Raw genomic sequence first — 19,463 nt, forward strand, 5'->3', positions numbered from 1 at the left:
TAACAAGTATTACAACCTTCTGGTAAGACTTCTTTAAATCTGAAGTTTTTAATGTGCTTGTATTTTGCCTTTGGTTCTCCCTTGCCCTTCATGAAAATGCTAATGACAGTTTTTAAATGCAACATTTCCATTTTTATTGCATTTCTTATTTTACATCTGGGAAATCCTCAATGGGTCTATGTGCGTCTTGGAGCATTCAGGTTATGGCTAGTGGTAGGGGACAGAAAAGAGCCAACCATAACTTCCTAAAAATATCACAGTGCCCTGTCTCCATACTCCTCTTAAGAGCCCTCAGCAATGATGTGGCTTTAACTGGAGTTATGCAAATTATAAGAATTTATATGCCCTGATGAGTGAATATCAGCCTGACAGAGTGGGAGATTCTAGGCAAAAAAATCTGCATGCAAATTCAATGAATCAAAGGGGTAGGCCAAGGACAGTAAGGCAGGGGAGGAAGGGGCTAGACGATGCTAAATGACCTCAAGCCAGAAAATCAAGAGGGCTCTATCTGACTTGCTGCAGCTTCTAATCTGACATGTGTGAAACCTTGCACCAAATGCCCCCCCAACTATTTTTAGTTCTGCTTCTGTATTCTAGTAATATTTGTCCTGCATTGACCTTTATGTAGACAGGTGTCAGATTCCAGGAACTGGAATAAAACACAGCTCTAAGTTCCCTCAGGCCCCAAGTTAAGGATCATTTAGCAGTAAGGCCAATGCCCAAAAATTGGGCATTAGCAAAAGTGTAAGGATGTAAAATTATTTTGATTAGTGGCTCTGAAACATCCTTACATATTTTCTGGCATAAAATGAGTTTAAGTTTAATACTTTTGTAGCACTAACCCCTGAAGGAGCTGCTGGTTTTATTGGGCTTACTGATAGTGATGGACGAACTTCCGACGGGACGTTTCGCGGACCGCGAACGCGGCCGATAGTTTGCGAACCGTAACGTTCGCGGCGGGCCCCATTGACTTCAATGGGAGGCGAACTTTACAAACCTACAGGTCAAATTTGCAGCCACAAAATAATTACTAGCTGTGCACACATAGTCCCACCACATGGCCAATAACCTAACACATGTATGAGGTGAATCTGGGATCGACAACTACAAGCATTCTTTTTTTTTTTTTTTTATATGTGAAATTCTGACAATTCAGGACTGTGGAGCGCATGAAGGCAATGGAGGAGAGGGAGGGTCAGGGTAGGCAAAGAAGAGGGTGCAGGAGATGATCACCAGCAGCGTGACATACAGCAATGACACCTGCACGATGATAGAGTGATCTGACACCAGCACCTTGATAGAGAGCACTGACATCAGCAGCGTGACATACAGCAATGACACCTGCACCGTGATAGTGATCTGACACCAGCACCGTGATATACAGCACTGACACCTGCACCGTAAGCAGCCCCAGGAGTAAGTCGGCATAGCCCAGGGATGGTGGGAGCCCCTCATAATGAGCATAGCACAGGGATGGTGGGAGCCCCTCATAATAAGCAGCCCCAGGAGGAAGTCAGGACAGCACAGGGATGGTGGGAGCCCCTCATAATGAGCATAGCACAGGGATGGTGGGAGCCCCTCATAATAAGCAGCCCCAGGAGGAAGTCAGGACAGCACAGGGATGGTGGGAGCCCCTCATAATGAGCATAGCACAGGGATGGTGGGAGCCCCTCATAATAAGCAGCCCCAGGAGGAAGTTATCACAGCACAGGGATGGTGAACTTTACAAACCTACAGGTCATATTTGCAGCCACAAAATAATTACTAGCTGTGCACACATAGTCCCACCACATGGCCAATGACATAACACATGTATGGGGTGAATCTGGGATCGACAACTACAAGCATTCTTTTTTTATATGTGAAATTCTGACAATTCAGGACTCTTGAGACAATGGAGGCGAGGGAAGGTCAGGGTAGGCAAAGAAGAGGGTGCAGGAGATGATCACCAGCACCGTGATATACAGCACTGACACCTGCACCGTAAGCAGCCCCAGGAGGAAGTCAGCATAGCACAGGGATGGTGGGAGCCCCTCATAATATGTACAGCAGAGGGTGCAGAAGAGTAAGGCTGAGTGAGCCACTCAACCAATTCTGTGGCTTCCTTTGACGTAATCGCACGCACCTTCTGCAATTTCCCACTTTGGCTCAAGCCTGTTGCTCCTGCCCTAACCCTACCACCCCTGCGGAAGGGCCTGCCTCTTCCTCTGCCTGTCATTTTTTAAATGACCCTGTGACAAAACTCTCTACAGAAGTGCAGTATGTATGTGGAAGAAGGTATATAACACCCCGCTTCAATCTATTGTTTTTGGGGGCCACTGGTCTATCACACCAGTTACAATACTTTTTTATTTGATTGTGTTTGTCACTCTTTGTAGTATCGCTACAGAACTGCTCAGCAGTCACAATGCTGCACAGTGGAAACGCACTATATTATGCTTTCTATATGTGCAAGTATTTTATACGTGTATTAAACAACTATATACTGCACACCAAATAGTACACCTATACCAGTCCTTAAGGACCTTTGTGGAACTAGTAGTTTGTGATTAGCAGACTGTACCTCACTCAATCCTATATACTGTAGTACACTATACCTTACCAGTCCTTAGAAGGACCTTTGTGGAACTAGTAGGTTGTGATTAGCAGACTGTACCACAGTCCCTATACTGATAAAGGACGTCTGCAGAATAAGGCAGCAGTCAGCAGTAGTGCACCTCAACCCTATATATTGTGGACCTATACCAGTCCTTAAGGATTAGCAGACTGTACCTCACTCAACCCTATATACTCTAGTATGCTATACCTTACCATTCCTTAGAAGGACCTTTGTAAAACTAGTAGGTTGTGATTAGCAGACTGTACCTCACTCAACCCTATATACTCTAGTACGCTATACCTTACCAGTCCTTAGAAGGACCTTTGTGGAACTAGTAGGTTGTGATTAGCAGACTTTACCTCAGTCCCTATACTGATAAAGGACTACTGCAGCAGAAGGGCAGCAGTCAAGTATAATATTCTTTCTATATTTGGAAGAAAGAATATTATGCGTGTACAAGCCTATTACCATACCAGTCCTGAAAAGGACCTTTGTGGACCTAATAGTAACAGCTACTGATTAAACTGACTGTCCCTCACTGCCACACACAGCTTCCTGTCTGTCCCTATTTAAACTGACAAAACACAGGCTGCTGCAACAATAACTTGTATAGCACTCAAAACTATATCCTGTACTACTATACCATACCAGTCCCGAAAAAGACTTTTGTGGACCTAATAGTAACAGCTAATGATTAAACGGACTGTCCCTCTCTGCAACACACAGCATCCTATCTGTCCCTCTCTCAGCCCTGACAAAAGACAATCTGCAGCAACAATGACTTGAATAGCAGTGCCTCAAACCTATATCCTGAACTACACCTATACCATATCAGTCCTTAAAAGAACTTTTGTGGACCTAATAGCTAGCAATTTGGGTCACTGCAGTCTCTCCCTGCTCCACACAGCAACCTCTCCCTATAGTGACAGAAGAAAGAATGTAAAATGGCCGCCGGATCGGGTCTATTTATAAGTTAGGGGGAATGTCCAAGTGTCCATGTGCTGTAATGTCTCAATTGGCTGTCCTGTACCCCATGATGGATGTGTCATCATAGGTCAAAGTTCTTTTACACAGTAAACACGTAAGTCCGCCGGGCGAACAGCGGCAATAGTCCGCCGAACGGGCGGACCGCGAACAGCCGTAATTCGCCGCGAACCGACCGCCGGGCGAACAGTTCGGCCATCCCTACTTACTGATACCTTCTTGACCTCGTGTACATCTAGGGGTTTCCCGAGGTAGATGGCCCAAAGAATTGTAGAAACTGACACTGGATCTTCTTTTTGGAATATTTATTTGAAAAAAAATAGGTAAAACCACTTCTCAATAAAGGGTTAGGAAGGAAACTCAGGTGCTTTTGGAACTGCAAAAGATAGGAAAGTAAATATAAATAAAAATGCGGCGCTACCTAAAAGTGTTTATATATATACAATGAGTAATATTACCAAAATAGAAAATAAAAATAAAAATATAGTGCAAATAAAATACTATCCACTACATGATAAATACAGCATATATAGTGCAAAAAAGAATTATATCTGCATAAATATTCCAAATGCAAAAGAACGTACAAAAAATATATATAAGTGCAAGTACGTGAAAAAAACAATCCAGTGATTAAATATTCAATATAAACAAGTGATTGTTCATAAAAAAACGTGCACTGATGACTGATAAACTTGCAAAAATAAAGTTCATGCAGAAAGTGTAGAAATCATTTCCCAAAAGTGACAATCCACTGCAAACTTCAGTGCTTAAAGAGTGCACCACCTATTTCCCCCAGCCTCTCACCTCCAATAACTGGTAAATAGGCACTGTGTGTAATTAAAGTAGCTGCTGGCTCCTTATTCATTCAGTCACACTGCTCCACCGCTGTCAGTATCTCACTGTATGGCTATGTAGTACATGCCCTCCCAATAACTCCAGGATGTCCAACCGGTATAAGATGGAAGAAGACAGAGGGGCTTTCATGTGTAGTAATTAGCTAATTTATTTTATTAAAAGATAAAATCCACACTTACATAGACATAAACAGCAGAGTGTGCAGCAGACGCGGACTTCCGGTTTCGGCCGTAACCGGAAGTGATAGGTCCGACACCAAATTCCTTCTCTATAGGAAGTCTCTCACTATAGAAATCCAGAGAATTGTCATTCACAACTGGATTCTCACAGCTACCGGATAGACCTCCTCTCACTAGGCCTAGCAGCCGATAGAGTGTTTAAGTAAAGCATAGTCTCTGCCACAGACTTGATGTAGAACACTTCATTAAAGTCTCTGCCACAGACTTGGATGTAACTGAGGGATATAGACAAATTTAGAGAACTATCATACGGTACCAGTATCTTGCAGCCGGTCCGGCGATACCATATAAGTGTAGATCCATTTAGTGTCCAACTGAGCCTTCAGGCTCTTTCTGAGAAGCCAGCCTTATGCATGACCTTTTCCCGAAGAGTCCTCCCCTGGGTGCTTCTCCAGTTGCTGGGCCACTCCACAGATGAGACGGCACAGGACCACCTTTGAATCCTCCTCTCAGTTACTTTGCCTCGGACTATCCAGCCCGAGACTCGGAATTGGATGGATCCGCACCCCATGCCATGAGGGCCGGTCAGGAGGACCAGGACCAAACAGTCAGGTCTTCTGGACTGGAACCCAGAAGCACGTGATCTCAGTACCTTAAATACCCTTTCCCAGAATGCACAGCAGGAGGATACACCCACTGGGCTGGTTCTGAGAAAGCGTGGCACTCAATACGCCTAGCTAAACGGCATTCTCAACTTGCCAGGAGTGACAGCGAAACATGTGGCCAAGGAGAACCCAGTGCAATCCAGCTAAACTGGTACTGAAACCATTTGACTTAATTAACCCTAAAACCCAACTGTAGTTTTAGGAACATTAAATTGAAAAAAACACAGCACGTGCTCTTCAGGAACCGGCGCTACACTTTATTCATGCTTCATCTGTAAATATTTAGTTGTCATTATTTTGTGCCATCTACAAATCCTAAATTTAAGGAACACAAATATTTAATTTTAAGTCTTTAAATTTCTTTAAAAAAAAAAAACCTGCTGCAAGTAACGATACCTGCACATACCTGCAGCAGCCTACTAAAGCCTTCACTTATGGCCAAATCCCAGGCCGTTGTGCAAGGCAAATCTTAAAGCAGTTGGGTATTTTGTTCTTTTAATTAAAATAACAATTGTGTTTATACTTACCTGCTCTGTGCAATGGTATTGCACAGAGTAGCAGATAAAGGAGAAAAAAGAGAGAGAGGGGCGCCTCTGGGTGCAGATTTTTCAAAAGGTTTTATTTTCAGTGTAAAAACATAAAATTTTGCACTCACATTTAGTAGGCAAAAGGTAGGCATTTAAACACAGAGGGTCATCAGGTGTATCTGATTATGGGACGTCAGCCAGTGATCCGGTCCACATCTGTCATCTAGTTGTTCCTGTTCCTCTCACATAAGGTCCACTACAGGTGTTTTTTAAGAAGCAGCCGGCTTATGGTGGACACGAGATGTGCGGTCTTCAGAAGGAGGCTTGGGAAGCAGAGATGACCAGGGCGCGGTGCTGTGACGTCAGAGGGTATGAGACGCGTTTCTTGAGCGTGCGGGTCGAGATTGTCGGACGACCGCGCTCTTTCATCAGGCAGAATCAGAATAAAGTGAAGGGGACTCAGGATTTAAATAGGGGCAGGCTGAGGACAGTAGGCGTGGCTGGAGGCCGACTGGGAACAGGTGAAGGGGCGTGGCTAATTAGGGGCAGGCTGAGGACAGTAGGCGTGGCTGGAAGCAGACTGGGAACAGGTGAAGGGGCGTGGCTATGGCCGAGTATGGGGAAGGAAACGATGAGTAATGAGGGGGGAGGGAAATGGGAGAGAGAGAGAGCAGCAGCGGCTTAGTATAAGGAGGAAGAAAACGTCTATGGGGAAATCTTATGTATATGTCGGTAAAATCGTCTATAGAATAAAATTCTATGGGAAAAACATCAAAAATAATTGTGAGAATAAGTAAAAAGGGTAAAAATGATATACATAAAAAGATAAAAAAGCTTAAAAAAGCTAAAAAGGAGGGGAGTAAAAAAGAAGGTAAAAAGAGGCAAGAAGCATACATGAAGTGTGTAGATATAATTGTATTGGGGATTGGACATGCAGGACATATGTGTATAAGGGGATAAAAATGGTGTATGTGTATATACACATATACAGATACACATATAAATACGTACGCTTACCCGTGTTAAATGAAAAAAACGGGATGTATAAAATGAAAATGAAAATAAAAACAGAAATAAAAAAGAAATAAAAACAAAAACGTACACCCGCACATATATGCCTACATGGACACATGTGTGTATGTGTGCACATACATGAGTGTGGGGCGCGGGGAGAGGAAAAAGGAGTACGTGGGAGTGGGGGGGGGGAGGAAAAGAAAAAAAGGGGGTGGGGAGGAGCTAGAAAAGGGGGAGGGAGGGGGGAGGGGAGAGGGGGGGGGGGAGAGTGGGGGGGGGGGAGAGGAATAGGAAGTATTACACTAATACAAATGATAAGAATTATTTTCTAAATATGCATGGGTACATATACAAGCCAATATCAATACATGATTCTTTGCAAGGAGAAAAGAGAATATAATCGCTTGAGAATTGCAGTAATGGTAAAACAGTATGCATAATAATATATTTGCCATAAATATCGGTAGCTAGAACAAGCGGATAGATTGAGAGGATATCTATATAGGTGAGGGGATGTCATGTTGTGTGATAAGGACGGCACCATGGACGAGGGGTGTCTGGTATGGGTCGGTTCGAGCTCTGCGACAGATGATAACAGGTGGGTTATAAGGTAGTGGTACATCAGAGGATGGTGGCAATTTCGATACACTCGTTGATTCCCCCTGGGGAGAGTGCGTTGAGGGTATAGATCCAGAAGGTTTCGCGAGAGCATAATTTTTTAAACCTTTCCGCTGGAGGGAGATGGTTGGGGATCTGCTCGATAACCCAGACCTTGAGGCCTGATGTGGACCCCTTATGAGAGAGGGCGAAGTGTCTGGGCACGCTATGGGGGTCTGTGCCTCCTTCTATTAATCTACGATGCTCACCGAAACGTTGTCTGAGTGTCCTAATGGTTCTCCCTACATATATGAGACCACAGGGACAACTCAGACCATATATTACGAAATCGGATGAGCAGTTATAAAATTCTTTTAGTTCATAGGTTTTGCCCTTGGTGGTGAATTCTTTTTGTCCGTGATTGACAAATTTACATGTTTTACAAAGTGCTTTGTGGCATTGATACATCCCAGTTAGGGGTATCAGTTGGAGGGTTTTGGGAAAAATGGATTGGGTTTTTAATTTACTGGGTGCGATTTTGTTTCTCAAGTTTGGGGCCCTACGGTAAGTGACAGATGGTCGGGCTGGGAGTTCAGTTTTCAGGTGGGGGTCCTGCTGTAGGATACTCCAGTGTTTTTTTAAAATTCTTTCCATAGTTTTGTGTTCATTATGAAAGGTGGTGATGAATCTACTAGAGAAATTTTGTGGGGAGCGGTCTGTTTTTGTCGCATTTTTTTCTGAGAGGCACTGTTTGAAAGCGTTTTCTATAAGAGGTGCAGGATAGTTTTTTTCTTTAAATTTAGTTTTCAGGGTGTTACTGGATTCGATATAGTCAATTTGTTTGGTGCAGTTTTGCCTTAGGTGCCAAAATTGTCCCTTTGGGATATTTTTGATCCATTTTGGGTAGTGGCAGCTATTAAAGTGAAGGTAGGAGTTGCCCGCGGTTGGTTTAGTATAATTTTTTGAGATAATAGCATGACCTTCGTGTCCCAGTTCTAAGTCTAGAAATGCTATGGTCTCGGAGTTGGTATTAGACGTAAAGGATAGGCCATAGGGGTTATTGTTGCAATGTTGAACAAAGGGGGGGATTGAGTCAGCTGCTCCATCCCAGATGAGGATAAGGTCATCTATGTATCTACCGAAAAAGATTGTTTTCTGAAAAAGGATTATTTTTGTAGATGTAGTGGGACTCCCAGAAGCCCATCGCAAGGTTCGCATATGAGGGCGTAAAATTGGCGCCCATAGCTGTACCTTGGATCTGTTGGTAGAAGTCACCGTTGAAGGTAAAATAGTTATGTGTCAAACAAAAATTAACGGCCTTTAGCACAAAGTCAGCTTGCCTCATATTCATTAGGGGCTCATTGATTAGGGAGTCTTCAATGGCTTTTAGGCCAAAGTCATGTGGGATAGAGGTATACAGTGAGCTGACATCCAGGGAGAGCCAGGTGTATGACGTTTCCCATCTGTAAGGGGCCAGAAGTTCTAGGAGGTGACGACCATTGCGAATATAGGATTGCAGTTGTGTCACCAAGGGCTGTAGGAATTGATCAATGTATAAACTGAAGCCTGTGGTGACACTATCCATAGAAGCCACAATTGGTCGACCGGGAGGGTGATGGAGATTTTTATGTACTTTGGGTAGGTGGTAGAAGTAGGGGATTTGGTAGAAATTTTTTTGTAGGAAGGCGGCTTCTGTTTTTGTGAGGATCCCTTCTTGGAGGGCAGATTTGGTTAAAGCCTCGGCTTCATTTGCAAAAGTATTGGTTGGGTCATAAGTCAGTTTTTTGTAAGTGGAATTATCTGCAAGGAGGCGGAGAGACTCCGCCACATAGTCGGATCTGTCTAGGAGGACTATTCCGCCCCCTTTGTCAGCAGGCTTGATTACTATGTCTTCTTTATGTATTAGCTTGTCTAAAGCTAGGATTTCAGAGCAGCCCTGCATGCGGATCCATCCCCCCTCTCCATTCCTCTCCTCCCCCCCCTCTCCTCACGAACTAAAGAACATTTTATTTTTCCTTTTTTGGACTTGACAAAGTAGTGCATTCCCTGCACTCACTACTATATGTAATTTTATAGACTCTTTTTCTAGTGGGAACCAAATATCTTTGATTTGCGCCAAATACTTGTCTTTTGCACAGAGTAGCCCCTAATTGTCTCTTCTGGGGTCCCCTGCAGGCACTCTTGGCTCCTTCTCCTCTTCTCAGTGTGCCACTATAGTAAGCTTCCTGTAGTGGCACACCTGCGGGCCATAGACACACCCAGCGTGGCTTGGCCCGCCCCCGCACTCTCTCCTCAAATCATTTGACAGCAGTAGGAGCCAACGACTGTTGCTATCACAGTAGCCTGTAAAGAGAGAAACGGACAAGCCTCGTTGCAGAGAGCTGGATCAAGATTGGTAGGTATAAAGGACGGTGAGGGGCAATACAGCTAGCGGGACATCTTCTTCTTGGGTCCCCTTCTGGTGCTCCTGGTGCCTCCCCCTTGATTAATGCCCCCAATAGCAAGCTGCTTGACATTTAGAGCCATGGCTCACCCCCGACTATCTCTTCATTGTCTGTGATTGACAGCATTGGGTGCCAATGGCTTCTGCTGCTGTCTTTACCAATAAGGAGGGAGAGACTTTGGATAGCCAAGACTCCCATGCACATCACTGGATCGAGAGGGGGCTCAGGAAAGTATTTGGGGGGGGGGCTGTGGGAGGAGCAGCGCACTGAAGGTTTTTTACCTTCATGCAAAGAATGCATGAAGGCAAAAAACCTCCAGCCTCTACAACCACTTTAAGCACTTCCTAATAGTGCTGAAGTTTGCCCACACCTTTGTATTTTTTGCACATTCCTATTACCAGTGAATAGCCTTTATAGTGGTGAGCTATTCAGCTATAAGGGCAGGGTTTTGGAGGTTGCTGCAGGTCTTTGCTTGCACCACCTCAATGTATTTAGTTGGTTATATATTTTTAGGGCTTAGTTTATCAGTCTTATGGTTAGTCAAGTTAGGGATTGAGTTTGAGAAATTACAATCGGTAAGCAAGCGACTAATAAATATAATTAAAGTGGTACTAAAGTCTCGTCTTATTTTTTTATTTTTTAAATAGCAAACAAGTTATACTTACCTGCTCTGTGAAATGGTTTTGCACAGAGCAGCCCAGATCCTCCTCTTCTCGGGTCCCTCTTCGGTGCTCCTGGCCCCTCCCTCCTGTTAAGTGCCCCCACAGAAAGCAGCTTTCTATGGGGCACCTAAGCTGAGCCTCTGCTCTGTGTGTCCTTTCAGACACAGAGCCACTGTTCGGCCCTGCCCCCTTTCTCTCCTGATTGACTGACTGTCACAACCAATCATCGTGCATATCGCTGGATAAAGATGGGGCTTAGATAAGTATTAGGGGGACTGCTACACACAGCAGGTTTTTAATGAATGAATAACTTGTATAGCACTACAGCTTGATGCATAGAATAAGTGTATATCATCATTTGATAAAATGTTTTTCTTTATCGCACATCATAGAACGCAGAGCCTCAAGTATTTACTTGATGGGTTATGGGCCTACCTTCAGGTGTTGACACTGGTATAATCAATACAGGAAGTTGACTCCCCTATACAACACCTCCTCCTTCCAGGAGTACCTCAGTTAATTTGCCAGTGTCTAAAGGTGTAAGTCACAAGTGAAGATGTGCTCTGAGGAGCTCCAGGGAGGGATCCATGCTGGATTTAAATAACCTCCACAACCGGATCCATCCTCACTACTGAGGCCATTGGATGGTACCTGGACCTCGATTCAAGAACCGGTTTTTGCCTGTAAGGCTTCTCTTTGAGAGCTGGACCCTAGGAATCAGGACTCTTTTTGGTCTTGCTACATTACCTAAAATTGTTCCTGAGGGGTGCTATACAGGTCCAAAGGAGTGGAATCCCTACTAAAAGGGACCCTGTCTTTGAAGGTTTAACTACGCTGCCCTCCGTGATGGGTGAAATTTGGATCGGTCTGTTAAATCAGCGCAGTATCCTGCAGCGAGGACAAGGTAAGGGAAGAGACTAAGAACTGTAAAAGGTTCCTATGTCTTTCCTTCCATATTTTTTAAAACGTATGCCTTTAAAATGTGTCCCCTAGAGGGAGTACGTTATACATACCTTAAATACGATGCTTTCAGCAGCTCTGTGTCCGGATATAAGGGCCCATGTGTGGTCTCAGCAGCCAGAGGGGGGTTCTTAGGAACAAATGGTATTCCTCTTCCTCTTCCAGAGGAATTAAATAAGGGGTACAGCAGTTTACAGAAGCAGCATACACAGGTTCAAGTACTCTGGCAGCCAGCGTAGCCTCAAGAGACTTCCTGACACGCATGGAATTATATCCACTAGCCACCAGTTTAACTATTGAAGTTTTTTTGCTTATATAAACACATAATATGTATAATAGCTACCATAAGAGCTATGTATACTGCTGACAAAAATCCCCCTCCTCTCCCTCTCCTCTTGGAGAGGTGCGGTGGCCACTTCCATTCTTTATATATAAAAGCACTTTAGTTTCTTATACTTAGCTTGCTGTTTTTTTTGTAATGGTTCCCCAGCCTGACAGGCAGTAGCACACTGCAGGTGGGGACAAAGTACCAGACTTTGCAGGCTCTAGTGTGCAACACCGCCTCCTTTTCTCGTGTCTGTTTTTTCTTTTTAAATGAAAAGCATGTGCGCGTGCAAGGCTATGTTATACTGAGGAGGACGGGGCGGGTTCCAAAAGCGGCGTGTTCCTACAAGGAAAGCGGCACCGAGTGCAGGGCGCAAAACGTCCACATGGAAGGGCAGAAGACGCTGAGGACGCCAATCAGGTTTTCAGCTGATGCCTGTTACAGATGCTGTCAGCTATAAACTGAAGAAAGGCGTCTGTTGCAGCATACGGCTATATCACACTAAGGAGACACAGGAGCGCTGGGTACGTAAGGGGTGTAAAGCAGACCTTTCCAGTACAGGAAATACTATTATCAGCATTTTAAAACTGATGCTATGGTGGTGACATTGTTTTCTTGTTAAAACTGTTGTCAAAGCAAATATGTGTATATATAAAGTAATCTAGACAAATAGACAAAGCATGTGAGACGTTGATTTTCAGATAGGAAACACATGTGAACATCATATTTGAAGATTAACCATTAAACAGGTGTAAAAACCTTCACAGATAGTTCAACATATAACGAAGGGGGTTATTTACTAAAGGAAAATCTACTTTGCACTGAAAGTGCACTTGGAAGTAAAGTCGCTGTAGATCCGAGGGGGACATGCAAGTGTAGCGGCGACACTTTTGACAAGGTATCTGCTATGTACAAATTTAGTTTTTTCCTCAGAACAGTAAAGGGGTTCTGAGGGTTAATTGTGTAGGTGTAACTTTTTGGCCTCAGTTTGGCTGGGCTGTTAGCGTTCTGCCTGGTCATGTGTACAGTTAGGTGCACATGATAGGACTAGAACGAGGCCTGGTTGGATGCTTTAAATATCAGTGTTCCCCGGAGCCAATCAGTGGATGCATCTGGCACCACTGAGGAGTCTGGGGAAGGGTACTTAAGAGGCTGAAGTCACGTGTCCGGGGTTCGTTTGTTAGGCCAGAGCTGCCTGTTCCTGAATCTGGGCCGGGGTAGCCCCACGAGGGGTCCCGGTCATGGGAGCGTGTGCCACTCCGCAACATGGTCAGTTTGACTAGCCCCATTAGACCCGCATGGTCTGGGGCAAGGAACCATCTGTTCCCGAGTCTCGGAACCGGCTGGTCCGAGGCGCAGTAACTGAGGGAGGATTCAAGGTGTCCGGGGGTGCTCTCTTTTTAGCTCTCTTATCTTTTACCTCTTCTTTTGTGCTTTGCACTATGACTTCCAGAGCTACTGTAAAGGTACGTAAGCCACCCCCAGGCACTAGGAAAGTCATGCCACCATACTGTCATCCTCTCCAGAGTTACCAGACATGGCAAGCCAGGTTGAGTCATTGGAAGCTAGCGGTGGTGCAACTGCTTTACACACTTCAGCCTCTATATACATGACTGAAGATGCATATTCCTTAGCCCTGCATGGCTTAGAAGGAAGATTAGCGGCTTTAATCAGATCCTCAATCCAGGTGGATAGGAAGCATCCTAGATCCCCTTCCCCACCTTAAACTCTTTACAAACAGTGGAGGGTCCAAGAGAATTGTGGGAGCCAGATGCGGTATTACCCTCCGCTAATCTAGAGGAAAGACAAGCCGGTTATTCCTCTGCAGAGGAAACAATACTTGATGTTTCAGCTTCACAAACTGAAGTACAGAGCCTTACTGAAATGGTTCACTCTCCTTGGGTTCCCTGAAACCTTTGCATGTGTTTTCCGTCCACGCATTACTAGAAAAGCTTATTTATAACGAATGGGATCATCCAGATGAGCATTTTTCCCCTCCGAAGATATTCTCAATGCTCTATCCTATGGAGGAAAAATTCACAAAAATGGAAAGTTCCAGCAGTTGAATAAAAGTTTAACTTGTCCAGTGGACAATGCACATGTGCTTAAAGCGGTTCTGCACACATAATAATACATTTTCCCATTCTGTTGCCTCTAGACCGTACATTTGATAATGCCACATTTTTTTATTTATTTTATTAATCTACCTTTTGTAATTCGTAGTATTTGATTTTCCTCCCCTGCGGCGATGGGCGGTCTCTTGCCGAAATCTCGCGAGATTTCGTCTGTATTAGCCGAAATCACGCGAGATTTCGGCTGCATTAGCCGCAATGTCTCCTGGGATTACTTGGACGAGATCCCAGGAGACAGTGCGGGGTTCAGCCAGAAGTGATGCTGATCCCCGCAAGAGACCGCCCATCGCCGCAGGGGAGGAAAATCAAATACTACGAATTACAAAAGGTAGATTAATAAAAAAAAAAAATGTGGCATTATCAAATGTACGGTCTAGAGGCAACAGAATGGGAAAATGTATTATGTGTGCAGAACCGCTTTAAAGATCTAACGGATAAGAAGTTGGAAGCACTGTTAAAATCCTCTTTTTCCTATAGGCATCTGTCAGTCCTTAATGGACCAGTTCACAGATGCTCTTAACCTGCACAAAAGGCCCGGGAATTTGCCAAGCTACCAAAAGCATTCTGCTTTGCCATAGATGCTATGAAGGATTCTATTCATCGGGCTTCTCGCCTTGTGCTTGTACTAGTACGCATGTGAAGGACCCTTTGGTTAAAAGGTTGGTCAGCTGAAGCGCCTTGCAAGAACCTTTTAACAAATTTTCCCTTTTAAGGGAGAACGACTATTTGGCGAGAGTTTGGATAAATACATCCAAACAATTTCTAGTGGTTGCAGGGTTATTACGCCACCTTCAGGAGAGGACTAGGCAGAACATGTAAAACATGTGAAACAGAACTGTACAGTTCCGCCCAGGGGGTGGTCCCTCTGGTAATAACCCCTCAGTCTGCTTCCTGCAGGTCAGTTTTTTTCTGCCTAGTGAAGAAGGACCTAGGCTCTCTGCCGGGACCATCGGTTCTGGGTATTTTTTCTGTTTTTTGCCTTTTGCGCAAGATTTTAAGATCCTGTGATCTTCCATCAACAGCCGGCTTGGTGACAGGCTGGATAATATAGATCCTTGTAGCCTCCCCAGCCTGGCCATCGAGCGTGTGCAGACCCTAGCTACGCTCTGGGTTGGCCACGACATGCCCCTCAGGCTCCAGGGGAGGCCGGGGCACACATATGACCGGACTACAGATGTCTTTGTCACAGTGTGCCGTGGCCCACAGCCACCCCGTACTGCTCGGGTGTGGGTCTGTGATGGGATGCCTCCAGCTCATCCGGATGGTAAGTACAGCTCTTCCTGCCTCAGCAGGATTGAGCAGCTGGGCATTCCCTGGGAGGTCGATTAGGGGGTCCCTCTCCTCCCTTTCGTCTCTCCCTGTCCCTACTTTCCCTCCCCCCCTGTGGGGGATGCTCCATGACTGAGCGGTTGAGTGGTGTGTGTACCTGAGCCAGGGATCCTCCGGGGGGGCTCTGATCCTTGATTGGGGCTGAGCTGTCTGTGATCTCTCTGGTGTCTGTGGGCTCTGCGTGTGCTGCCGCTATAGCGATGTCTGCCGCCATTATCTGTGTACATTCACTGTGTACAGTTGTTTGTTGGCCATTTTCTGTGAGAAGCATGGTCAGCGGCCATTTTCTCGAAGTTTGTCGCCCATTTTCCCTGTGATCTTCCTCTGTACAGGGCGCCTGGCTGCCACTTTTTTTGTAGCCTCATCACGTTTTTTTCTCCTCAGCACTGGTTCCTTTACCTCAGAACAGCACGTTTTTTGCTCTGGACACCTGGGAGCTGACAATGGACACAGGCACCTCTAACGCTGCGCAGCGCTTGGTTGGGGTGGTGAGTCCTGCGGTGGGGGCCCCTCAATCTGCAGCAGCTAGGAGGGTGGGATTGTGCACCTTGTCCTAAGTCCCCAAGGGTGGAAGACAGGGTGGGTCAGCATGGCTTCAGAAACTGGTGTTTCTTCCCCAGACCTCCCTGCAATTGCAACGGGCTCATCTGCAAACAGTGCAGTGCCTTTGGCCGCTTTGTCGGCGGTCCTTGAATTGTTTGTTGCCAGGGTGGAAGTGATGTGCTGGCGCAAAGGTGGTAAAAAACGGCCCCTGCCCCCCCCCCCCCATCCCCTGGGGAGATTTCTGACTCCGATTCGGGCCCCGCAGTGACTGAGTGAGGATGATTCCGCGTCCTGGTCCAGGCAAGACAAAGTGCTAGTTGGAGCACTTATCACAGCTGTGCGTGATACCCTGAAAATACAGGATACAGCAGGATCCTCTGCTGAGGTAGCGGTCCCTTTTGGGTCCCGTAAGCCAGCCCGTACACCTAAGGTGTTTCCGTATCCGACTTATTTTGATAAGTTCATAGACAAGGAATGGGGAAGGCCGCAACTGACTTTTTCGGTCCCAAAAAGAATGGCGGTGCATTACCCTTTTGAGCAGAGCCTTCTTAAAAAATGGTTGGCTCCCCCAGTCATGGACCCCCCAGTATCCAGGTTGAATAAAGTAACCACGATCCCGGTAGAAGGGACTCCTGCATTTATGGACACTTACTGAGTGGACAAAACGATTGCACCATGAATTGGAGAACTAGCAGACCAGTTAGTGCGCGGCCTTAAGTACGTCTGTGACGTGGCCCTGGATATGCTTCCCTTGCTCTCAAGAGCGTCAGTTTCAGCAGTGGTGCTGCGGCGCCTGATTTGGCTGAAATGCTGCTCTGCGGACCAGGCATCTAAAAAAAAAAAAAAAAAAAAAAAAAAAAAAATCTTGACGGATTTACCCTTCCTTGGTGAGCGGCTATTTGGAGCCTCGCTGGATGACATCATTAAGGATGTCAAAGGTGGGTAGAACACTTTGCTCCCACAGTCCAGGAACAGTAAGGAGCCATGCCGCAGGCAAGGGCCCTAATTTTCCGGTCAAGAGGCTTTTTCGTCCGCCTGGGACTTCAGCGAAATGCTCCCAGTCCGACAGGGCGACTACTGAGGGACAGAAGCTTTCCTGGACACGCAAGCTAGCGAGCAAAAGTGCTACCGCATGAAGGTTTGCCCCCGCCCGTCACTCGGGTGGGGGGTTGCCTTTCGGGAGTTTGCAGCCCGGTGGGCATCTTGGCTGTCCGACCAATGAGTCTGCGAACTGATTTCATCGGACTACAAGATAGAGTTCCTCTCTTTGCCACCAAACATATTTTTCCCCTCCAGCGTACCCTTACTCCCGGCTCGCCAGGAGGCCCTGTTTGGGGCAGTAAGGGGCAGTGATGGTGCTTTTTCCAGAAACAGAAAGGTTTCAGGGATTCTATTCCAATCTGTTTGTAGTCCTCAAAAAGGAAGGGGTACATCCAATCTTGGACCTAAAAGCCCTCAATTGCTTTGTGAAAGTACAGAGGTTAAGAATGGAATCGGTTCGCTCCGTAGTCGCTGCACTCCATCAGGGGGACTCCCTGGCCTCTTTGGACATCCAGGACGCATATTTGCATATAACCATATGCCTCAAGCATCAGGTTTCTGTGACTTGCAGTGGGGGAAGACCACTATCAGTTTGTGGCTCTCTCCTTTGGCTTGGCTTCAGCACCCCGAGTCTTTACCATGGTATTGGCTCCAATTTTGGCGTTGTTGCGACAACATGGGATCGCAATTGTGGGTTACCTAGACTATCTCCTTCTGAGAGCAGCTTCCGCCTCAGAATTAAGGGAGGATGTGGCGATCACCATGCAGACCCTGCAGGATTTTGGGTGGGTGTTGAACCTCAAAAAGTCAGTTCTTGTGCCAACTCAATGCCTGTAGTACCTAGGCTTACTGCTGGACTCCGTGGAAGTGAGTGTTTCTCCCTTCAGACAAACTGCAGACTCAGAGCCGCGGTGAAGCTGTTGATGAACCGCAGGTGGTCGTTGCTGCGCTTCTGCGTGCGAGTCCTGGGCCTCATGGTGGCCTCCTTCGAGGTGGTACCGTACGCCCAATTTCACACCAGAGTCTTGCAGAAGGAGATATTGGCAAAATGGGACAAAGCTCCATTGTCCCTGGATCGCCAGATTCAGGTGAGCCAGTTAGTCGGGGACTCTCTTCTCTGATGGCTGAGATCTCCGGCCCTTCGGTCCGGGAAATTGTTCCTACCTCTTCATTGGATAGTGATCACAATGGATGCCAGCCTGACCGGCTGGGGTGGAGTACTGGAAGTACAATCTACCCAGGGCCTCTGGTCGAGGGAGGAATCCCAGTTGCTGATCAATGTGCTTGAACTTCGAGCAATCAGGCTATGCCTCTCCACATGATCGATGAGACTAGGAGGGTGTCCGATCAGGCTCCAGTCAGACAATGCCACGGCGGTGGCTTATATCAACCATCAAGGAGGAACAAGAAGCTTGGCTGCAGCACGGGAGGTCGCTCACATCATTCGGTGCGCAGAGCGGCACGTACCTGGCCTCTCAGCTCAATCGAAAGGTGTGGAGGTTTGTTTCCAGGACGAGATCCCTGGGCGGACGCGTCAGACACTTTGGTGGCTCCATGGGAGCAGTACCGGCTGATTTTATGCCTTTCCTCCACCAAAACGGTTACCACGTCTGCTCTGCAGAGTGGAGGCCGAGGGGATTTCAGTAATACTGATTGCCCCAGATTGGCCTCGGCGTCCTTGGTATGCCTGGGGCAGCATGCAAGAAGGCCTCCTGTCTCAAGGTCCGATTCTCCATCCTGCTTTACCGTCGCTGGCTTTAATGGCATGGCTGTTGAAAGCCAGGTGCTAAGGAACCGAGGTCTGTCTGACTCTGTGATTTCCACTATGTTGCGGGTACGAAAATCTTCTTCTCGGAAGATATACCATCGTACGTGGAAGGCTTATATCTCCATGTTTGAGGAGATGGGGTGGTGTCCACACACCTATTCAGTTTCCAGGATCCTGCTGTTCCTACAGCGAGGAGTGGACCAGAAACTGGCCTTGAGCACCATGAAGGGACAGATATCAGCCTTGGCAGTCTTTTTTTCCAAGACCCCTGGCATCTCACTCTCTTTTGAGCACCGTTGTACAAGGGGTCCGACATGCAGTCCCCCGGTGCGTCCACCCTTATGTCCATGGGATCTGAACCTAGTGTTATTGGCGCTTCAGAAACTGCCGTTTGAGATCAGGGAACTCCATTTGTTGACACTCTCTCAAAAAGTGGTCTCTCTAATGCCCATTACATTGGCTAGGAGGGTTTCTGACCTAGCGGCCTTGTCTTGCAAGTCACTCTATCTAGTTATCCACAAGGATAAGGTGGTGTTGCATCCGCAACCTTCTTTTCTACTGGAGGTGGTTTCGACTTTTCACCTCAATGAAGACATTGTGTTACCATCACCACCTAAACCGACACATCCTAAGGAGGTGGCCCTCCATTCCCTGGACGTGGTCCGGGCTCTAAGGGTATATCAGTCTGCCATGGCTCCCTTCCGGAAGTCAGATTCTCTGTTCGTTTCGGTAGCTGGTCCGAAAAAAGGACTGGCGGACTCGTCGTCCACCATTTCCAGGTGGTTCAGACAGATCGTGATCCAGGCTTACCCCTTGAAGGGGCAGGTGCCCCCCTTTCC

General features: G+C 46.5%; 1 protein-coding gene across 3 annotated transcripts in view; it reads left to right on the forward strand.

Annotated features, from left to right (window-relative positions):
- Positions 1 to 19,463, forward strand: part of EPB41L4B (erythrocyte membrane protein band 4.1 like 4B) — a 770,758-nt gene that overhangs the window by 249,235 nt on the left and 502,060 nt on the right. The window lies entirely within an intron of this gene.

Source organism: Lithobates pipiens, unplaced genomic scaffold (assembly GCF_037356315.1).
Source record: "Lithobates pipiens isolate NorthernLeopardFrog02 unplaced genomic scaffold, aLitPip1_a1.2 Scaffold_19, whole genome shotgun sequence".
In the NCBI taxonomy this organism is placed as follows: Eukaryota; Metazoa; Chordata; class Amphibia; order Anura; family Ranidae; genus Lithobates; species Lithobates pipiens.